Source organism: Alligator mississippiensis, chromosome 6, assembly GCF_030867095.1.
Source record: "Alligator mississippiensis isolate rAllMis1 chromosome 6, rAllMis1, whole genome shotgun sequence".
In the NCBI taxonomy this organism is placed as follows: domain Eukaryota; kingdom Metazoa; phylum Chordata; order Crocodylia; family Alligatoridae; genus Alligator; species Alligator mississippiensis.
The window spans coordinates 29,777,330-29,786,959 of record NC_081829.1 but is presented as its reverse complement, the minus strand read 5'-3'; positions in this window follow the sequence as shown (position 1 = coordinate 29,786,959).

Below are 9,630 nucleotides of genomic sequence, written 5' to 3'. Positions count from 1 at the left end.
CAAATTAAGAATCCCAAGCTTAATTTTTACATAAACTTAGTAAATAAAGTCTTACTAAGCAAATGGGACAAAGCAAAAGAACAGATTGGCTAAGAAAAAATATGAAAGGCTATAGATTTATCTAACTGGAAAAGGAACCAAAAATCACCCAGCAGTGTAGGTAGAAGAGCTACCTAGTTTGCTGTACTGAATATAACATGTATGATTACCTCCACAATGAGCATGTGTCATGTATGTTTGCAATCAAAGCAGGTCATGACCCTGAGAGAATAGTACACAGTCTCTTGTAGCCACGGTGTTTAAACTGAAGCAACTAAGAAGGGTGAGCATTAGTCCTGCACCATCCTGTTTTTAAACCCTTTGTCCCCTGTTCATTTCTCAATAAGGACTGGACTACGAAAAGTCCCATTTTTCAGTTAATTGGTGGAAATACATGTCCATCACTTTTCCTTGAGATTCTATTGGCTGTGCCTATAGCAAGGGTGGTACACAGCCAGGAGGAGCAGGGTCCCCAGCTAGAGAGGGAGGGATGTGGCCTTGTTGTGGTGGCTCCAACGGGCCCAATGGCCCCACTCCTCACCGCTGATTGGCCAAGTGGGCCCACCCCCTCACCAAAGGGATGTCCTGTATTCTGAGGATATGTCAGTGGCCACCCTACAACTAAGGCAGACAGAGAGGTTCATAGATAAGATAACAAAATGCAGTAAGACTGCTGGCACTTGCACAGAAAAAGATTGTAGAATTTTTAAATTGGAAGCTTCAAACTATAAGCATTTAAAAACTAAAATGCAACAGAAATTATGCTTCCATGATTTTAATTTTTCAAAAGGCTGCTTTAGACAGTGGTGAATCAGACTTATATATTCAGCCTAAAGTTGAACTCTTACTTAAACTTAGTAAATAAAGCCTTAGCTTTAAAGTAAACGGGACAAAAGTATAGATGGGCTAAGGAAAACATATGTTTGTGTATTATCACAATGGCTTAAAAGTAGCCTACAGAAAAAAAGATTGTGATTTCTGTAAAATGAGTTCATGGCAATATCCTTGCAGGCCTGCATGGCAGTTCTTGACTCTGCACTATGCTCTCCGCATCTTTGCAAAATTCCCAGTGACACTAACAGAAGGCTTGAGTATGGATAAGTAACCAGACTGGATAGACATTTCTCAGAAATTGTAACATCAACATTCTTTTGTTTATCATGAAGATATTTTTTATTATTCCCATGTGTTTGTCTTTTACAGTCATACTTCTTGGGTATTTTGGAATTCATTGCAAGATAGTCTTCATTAAATCATCTCCTCTGGATATTTTACAACACTTTTCTTCCTTGGCAGCTTGTTCCCTCTTTATTGAGCAAGTTATTTGTGGCTGAAGTAAGTTCCTCTTTTAATAAAATATCAAACTGATAGCCCTGCAGACTGAAGTCTCTATTCACACCAGCAGTACAACACAGCTGTAGCTTCGAAAGCTCCCCAGCAGCACTCACCCAGTGGGATATTCTTTAGTGAAGAGGTTACAATTTAGCCCAGTTCAGATGTTGGCATTTCTGGTCAAACACTTAACAAAACTGACAGTTGTGGGGGGAGTTTTAGCGACATAACTACCCAGTCCTTGGAAACTTAACTAGTTCCAGTGGAAACTGAAGCACAAAGAGGTTAAGTCGCTGAAGAAAATATTTAATGAATAACTCCTTAGGTTTTGTTAAAAATTAACTGGGGAATGAGTTAGTTAACAATTAACTGAGGACTATATATAGCTAATGATGAGCAAGTGCTTACTTAGTGAAAGATTATTAAAAGGATTATCTAATCATTAACTAGAGAAATGGTTAATTATAAGGCATAAAGCAGATAGCTTTAAGAAAAGGAATTATTAGGTGAGTTTCTTCGAGAATAGTTAATGGGTAGATCGCTTATGAATGCTTAAATGTAATTTGCAATTAACCCAATGTGGTTAATTAGTGAACAAATTAATGAACGATAAATGTTAAATAATAAACTGATTAATTCAGGATGCTAAGTAATGAATGATGAACTGGTGCATGTAGTTAATAAGTAAACCTCTCAGTGACCTGCAGCTTCTTTATAGCAGAGCAGTTTCATTCAGTAATTCTGTAGCCTGACTAATTCTTATAGAGCATTTATTCTATTTTTAACTTTTTTTTTTAACTTTTAAAGTTCTGAGACTTCATTTATTACAGCTGTCACAAACCCATCTGCAGGTTACCCCTTGAGCCCTGAGTTCCTGCTTGCTGTCCTGCTTCTTGTCCCAAGGAACAGACAAAGGTTTGCCCTAGGAATACACCTGATCTCTGCAAGCCTCAGCTCCACTGCCCTTATAACTCACAGCTACAGCAGAGGAATTTCTGCCAACTCTAAGTGGATTCTCTTTGGGCTGTGAAAGAAATGTTATGGCCCCCTTTCTATTGAGTGGGTAGCATGAAATATCACTCACCCAGAGATCACTCTTGCCACAGGCAATCAGTGAGAAGACAGAGCAACAAAAGGATTTGTTATATGGGAGAAACAAATCATACAAGAAAAACTGACCATAAATCTGCAGCTTTGGATCAGCTTGCCTACTGATCCTGCCAGCCCTAACTGCTGGGACCTGGACTTCTCCAAACCTGAGAAAGTCTGAATGCCCGGTTCATCTCCCAGATATTCTCTAAAATGCCTTCAAGCCAAACCCCTTTTTTATCTCCCTCCCCACACCAGCAGCCCCAACTCTTCATGGGTTTATCACGAAAAGATTATTTTTTAATTCCGTGTGTTTGTCTTTGTCATGCTTCTTTGGTATTTTGGAACTGATTGCAAGACAGTCTTCATTAAATCATCTCCTCTGGATATGGGTACCTCTGGACAGGAGTACCTCTGACTAAATTTCTGTCAGATGCCTTTGCTATTGTGCACTTGTTTTTCCCATTACAAGCAGACAATAACTTGGCTGCCCATTCCATGAGAGGCTTCTTCTGTCTAGACTTGTAAGTGGCAATTGTCCTTGTCATAACACAATGGCCAGAGCTATTTAGCAGTTATACCTGCTCTCTTTTTCTCAAATATGCATCCCCATGTTCCTTTGACTAAACCATGTCCAAAATTATAAAGATATATACACAGCATAACATAATCTATATAGTGTCAGAAGCAACATGAACTTTTCAACATGACCACATATACCATACCAGTACAATAACTAATAGAAAATCAGTATGACATCCTACAGACCCCCTAAGATTTGGTGGGACTCATGACAATGACACATCACAGCTCACGCTTCCCTCTGGGGAATGTGCATTTGCTAAACAAAAGCAAACTTAATTGGAAATTTGTGTTGCTATTTCTCTTAACCAAATTAAAAGCTTTCTCTCCTTATGTTCAGCAAACACAATGGGATGTTCAGATATAAAGATTTCTCCTTGCATATGTGCAATTTGTCAGCTAGTTTATGAATATTTCCATATTCATGTGCCTGACATCTGTCATAATTGCATATTAATTATTTTGTTTTTAATTGGATAATTGATTTACTACTTTGTCCCCATATACTAGAGCAACATTCTTGAGGAAAAATATGCAAAATATGTATGAGAACACATGGGTTTCCTCTTCCCCTTATGCTCTTCTGTTAATGGTCTGAGAAAGTTCAGTAGTGTTTTTGACTCAAAACTGGTCTTTTAGAATTTGATCCAGTTCTTACTAGAGTCATTGACACCACCTAGACTTTAAATCACTTTTTCAGTCAGTGTAACAAACCACTTCTAACACACCATGGAATGACAAAATCAATGGGCTACTGCAAAACCTGCCTTAAAGAATCATGAAGAGATTGGGTGAGAGCACTGTTTCTTAGCAGAGGATATTCCACAGGTGAATCTGATTGTACAGAGTTAAATTTCAAGCCATATATAAATCCAAACCCATTGATATAATGATCTGGGGAATCTGTGAGGTTATGAAATTGCTATATCACCAGAAAACCTCAGTATACATGGAATCAGCCAAATGCTGTTATGGCTGTGTTAGATATCTCCCAGATATTTCTACACTCCATAGAATATTAAGCAATTTGTGAAGAACCACCTGCTGGAGGACTTGGATTTCATTGATAAGGCTGATCATGAGGTTGCTTGGCAAAGGGGACTGGATATTATAAAAGAAGGGCCCATTTTAAGAAGCAAATCTGGGCAGCATAGAGGAAAAAAGGGAAGTCTTTTATACCAGATGGGTCCCATTTTACTGAAGGATAAGTCTAGGAAGATGAAAACTGGTTGCACAGGATGGAGAAAACTCATGATTTTCCCTGGACCCCTGGGAGGGTTTTGCCCAGACTGCACTATTTAGAAAGCCTTTGAGTGGCAGTTCTCATTACAGGACTACTTCCTCTTGGAGGACTTGACCCATAGCACCTAACAGCAAGCATAAAGCTATTTTAGCATTCCTCATTGGGATAAATGGAATGCCAGCAATTCCTGAGTAATGGAAGATCCATCTCTGGAGGCATCTAGTCAATGGGAGAGCCATGTGTCCCTGTTAGGCCAAATAGAAATCATCAGGAGCAGCATACAAGCTGCATGCTAATTGCCCTCCTAAAGTATAGGAGAGCCACATGTCTATAATCAGCAAAGCAGAATGTCTCCCTGATATGCATCCAGTAAGTGCACCTTTGATGCTTAGTGGCTGAAGGAGAATTGTGTCATGATCAGCTATATTGTGTCCTTTTAGGAGCTAAACTGTAAACTCTGGTGTTCCCACAGGATGGGACTTCTGGGAAAGGCTGTGATTAAGTCATGAGGGTTCAGAACTTGTCAGAGAGTTGAAAGTAGTTGCGTACAAGATCCAGTTGCATAAAAGAAGCAATGGAAAATGGTGCTCAAGAGTGGTGGAGAGAGGGCCTGGAGCAGTGGAGACTGGTGTCCACCACCTGCATATTTGAAAAGGAATTGTCTGCAACTATACGTTAGACAATTTGAAGATCAAGAACATTGGTGTCAGAAGTGGACTGGCCAAGTACACTGATGACACCAAACTTTGGGGTAAAGCGTCCACACCTGAGGACAGGACGGTGATCCAGGCTGACCTTGGCAGGCTTGAAAAATGGGCGGATGATAACCTGATGGCCTTCAATGCCAAAAAATTCAAGGTACTTCACCTTGGAAAGAAAAACCTACAGCATGTTTATGGGCTCGGCGGTGCTACGCTTACTAGCACCAAGGCTGAAAGGGACTTGGGGGTCATGATTGACCATAGATAAATATAAGCCACCAATGTGATGCTGCAGTCGGCAAAGTGAGCAAAACTCTGGCTTGCATCCATAGAAAATCCCAGGATGTCATCCTCCCACTGTACACGGCCTCGGTGAGACCACAGCTGGAGTACTGTATCCAATTCTGGGCTCCGCAATTCAAAAAGGATGTGGAGAAGCTTGAGAGAGTCCAGAGGAGAGCCACGTGCATGATCAGAGAGCAGGAAAACAGGCCTTATGATGAGAAGCTGAGAGCTATGAGACTCTTCAGCCTGGAAAAATGCAGGCTCAGGGGGGACCTGGTGGCTGCCTATAGGTATCAGGATCTGGGGGAATGTCTATTCACCAGAGTGCCCCATGGGATGACAAGGTCAAATGGTAACAAATTTCTCCAAGACCATTTCAGGCTGTACATAAGGATGAACTTCTTTACAGTCCAAGCCCCCAAGGCCTGGAACAGACTGCCTCCAGAGGTGGTACAAGCAAACCACTTTAGGAGTCAATTGGACGTTTATCTTGCTGGGATCCTGTGACCCTAGCTGGCTTCCTGCCCCTGGGTCAGGGGGCTGGACTTGATGATCTTCTGAGGTCCCTTCTAGCTCTAAGGTCTATGAATCTATGAATCTATAAGTAGAGGACAGCAGGCCTGTGCGAAGCAACAAGCATTCAATTTGGATTCAGATTCGGCAAATTCAGAGGGACAGTGATTCGATTTGGTGACCTGGCTGGGGTCTTTTGAGTCCGGTTTTCTCTCCTGCCCAGGGCAGGGGGTCGGACTTGATGATCTACAAGGTCCCTTCTGATCTCCTGACTTCTATGAATCTATGAATAATTAACATCTCAGCCTGCAAACACAATATCTCTACTTTGTCTGTTAGAGACCCTCTTCTACTTGTAGGACATGTGGGGCAATATTCCCATTTGGAAAAGTAAATCCAAATAAAATGTATGTTCTCATTTATGTGTAACACAAAACACTGTTAAAATGATGTCAGTTAATCTCCACTTGCCAGATGAGGGAACTGTATAGGGGCTGCTGCCCACAGCACCTTAAACTACATAGTGCATATTCCAGTGAGGGACCTAATAACACCAAGAAGACTTCAAGGGGCATTTGCTATACTTCTCTGAAAGGCCCAAAAACCACACTACTGAGAAACAATTTCAAAATGACCTTTAATTGAAAGAAAAGAGGATAGGAATTCTCTGTAATTATGTAAAAGAGCAACAACCAGGATTAACAAGAGCCAACACATTTTTTTTTAAAGTGTAATTAGATCCATAAAGCCATGGCTATATTTGAAAGTGAAAATTCATTAACACCTTAGACTTAGAATTTCAAAGTCTAGATACACACTGAAAATTCACACATGTAGCTTTTTCATGCTAACACTCAATGTGCTGGAGTCCAGCAATTAAAAGGCACATTAGCCACAAACAGCTTATTTCTGCATTCACATCAACTAAGTTAATGGCATAAATGAGGCACATGCAAATAATGATGCTTACCTAATTCTGAAGGTGTGGCCTTTGATAAACACCTGAACAGCTGAAGATAGTAATAGTGCTCTGCCTAATAGTTTGAACACACAACCAATTTAAAGGAAATGCTACAATCTATGCAAGTGCTCCTGAATATTTTAATGTTCTTATGAATGATTTGTAAATGACAGGCATTTTAATGCATGTAGCACATTTATAGTCTTTATATCCCATTTTTCCCAAATATTTCATTTTCCAATTGAGGTAGTTTCTGCAGCATACGTACACTTTAGATCTTCTTTTGCCCCATTTGATTCATTCAATCTCTCAGGAGTCAGTAATTATAGCTATATATATAACCTTTAACTTTTCAGTGATATGTACAGTTACACCTCTCCTATCCTCTGTGAAATCCTTTAACTGGGTGTTCTGAATTCATTCCTCTTCCAGGGATAATGCATGCTTCAGTGTTTCTGTAAGGTTGCAGATCAGGGTCTCTGGTGCTAATTTAACATCAGCATTGCTACCAAGGAAACAGTTACACTCTGTATTGACTAATTTTTCTCCTGTGCCTACATTGAACCTGCTCCTCAACCTTTTCTTCACGGAATGCCATCACCATTTAAGTAATACATCATAAGTGCAGTTCACTCTGATAATGTATTACACTAACATATCATTAGTGCAACAGCAGAGCAAGGCGCTTTGATGATGTATTAATGCAATACATCATCAGAATGAGTCACTCTGATGATGTATAACTCAAAAAGATGGTACTATCCAGGGAAATGTGGACATTCAATAAATCAGGGACAACATTAAAGAATAAAATGTAGGACATCGTCTAAGGGAAAACAAAGGTTCAGAAAGCTACAAATGAAAGTTATATTGTTGCATATTACCTTTTTCAAAAGTAACATGCAGATTGTTATTTAAAATGTGATGTTATTAAGAAGAAAAAAATATCTGATGAATAGTCCAGTTTACAATAACAATTTGATTATTTATAATATTTAGCCTCAATCCCCTTTCTTCTCCCATCATAAGATTCTCACACAGAATATCGTTTCTAATATAACATATTTAGCCCTGACTAATATTTTGGAATCAGGAAATAGAGTGCCACACATTTTTAAAAAGAGTTAATTGAAACCCTTTTGCACTGCAGAAGAGGTCCTATTTAGGCCTTGTATAGGGACACATATCCACTTTAAATAAATATTCTGCCAAACAATTTTTTTCCCAGCAAAAGTAGTAGCAGGAATGGTAACTTTAAAGCAAATACAAGGCTGAGAGTAAAAGACTCTAAGACATGAATAATATTGGTATCGGCACCCTGATTCTAACAGTTACCCTTATTCAATCTGCAAACGGAAATACTACATTCAATTTACATGTTCAATCATGACCTACCAGCACAGCTGTGAACTTGGATACAATATCTGCTTGAAACAAAACTACTAGCTACCATTTTAAATAAAGGCTGGGAATAATTTTGACTGATTAATAAATGACAATTCTAATCTTCTCACCAAACAGAACAAAATAGCATATTTTAATTAAGTATTAGAATAGTTATTTGTTCTAAACTACAAGTCCATCTACATAAACCACACTTTGAAATCACAGAATTATAGGAAAGTAGGGCTGAAAGGGATCTCCAGAGGTCATCTAGTCCAACCCTTTGCCTGAGACAGGATCATCCCTATTCAACCTGTCCCAAGCAAATCCTTGTCTAACCTATTACTAAAAGTACACAGGCAACCCTATCACCACTACACAGGCAACACAATCACAATGCACAGCACTTTAGCTTGCAACAGACAGAGTAGAGGGACAAAGATAGTCAATGTCCTGTTGCTGCAAGGGTTTTTAAAACACACTCAAAAGATCCAAAGAGGAGGACCTTGCCATCCTGCTACAGAGAAAGGTGAAAAACCCATAGGCCATGGGGTAAAATTCTTTCCTGACCCCAAATATAGTAACTGGTCTGACCCTGAGCATAGGGGCAAGACCCTCTACTGGGAACCTCCAGGTTTTTGTCCCAGCAGGAGCACTGGCACACCCCAGCCAACACCCAATGCTTCTAAGTTTAAAAAACCCCACCAGAAAACCCTGATGTGTGTAGCAGCTGGAGGGGGCAAAATACTTCCATATGCATGCAGTAACCAGCAAAGATGAGAAGCATGGGAAATACCCATAGTAAAGCATAGGCATAGCTACGCCTAGATTGCCTCTGACCAATACTTATCCAATCTCTTTTTGAACACTTCCAACAATGGAAATTCCACAATCTACCTAGTTAGTCTAATCCAGTGCCTCATTGTTCTAACAGTGAAGTTCTTCCTGACATCAAGCCATTGGTCCACATCCTGCTCTCTACAGTTAGAGTGAAAAGGTGTTCTCCCTTACTTTTATGGTAGCTCTTCACATATTTGTTATCATGATCCTTCTTAATTAAGTGCCTTTTCCATAAGCTGAACATGCCTGTTTCCTCCAACTTCTCCTTCTGTGACTTGTCTTTCAAGCATTTTACCATTTTTGCCTCTAGCCCCTCTTTAACTCTCAATGCCCTTGTTTATGTCCTAGATTCAGTGAATTTAGTTAAGGAGTCAGAGTTGGATTCACTAACCATCCCCAGGAGTCACAGGGTCCGAAAAAAGCAACGAAGAGGACAAAAGTAGAAAAGAAAATAGGGCATGCACATCATGGATTTAGTCTTGGGAAACAGTCTAGGATCTCCTTTGTGTTTGCAAAATCCCAAAGGGAATTATCAAATGGATGCAGTTCAGTCCTAAAAGCCCCCCTTAATTCAGGACAAGTGGTAAATTTGCATAGTTACTAGTATCTTCTAGCTTGGGTCTCAGCCTCTGAAGCCTGAAGGAAACTAGGGAGCCTTGTCT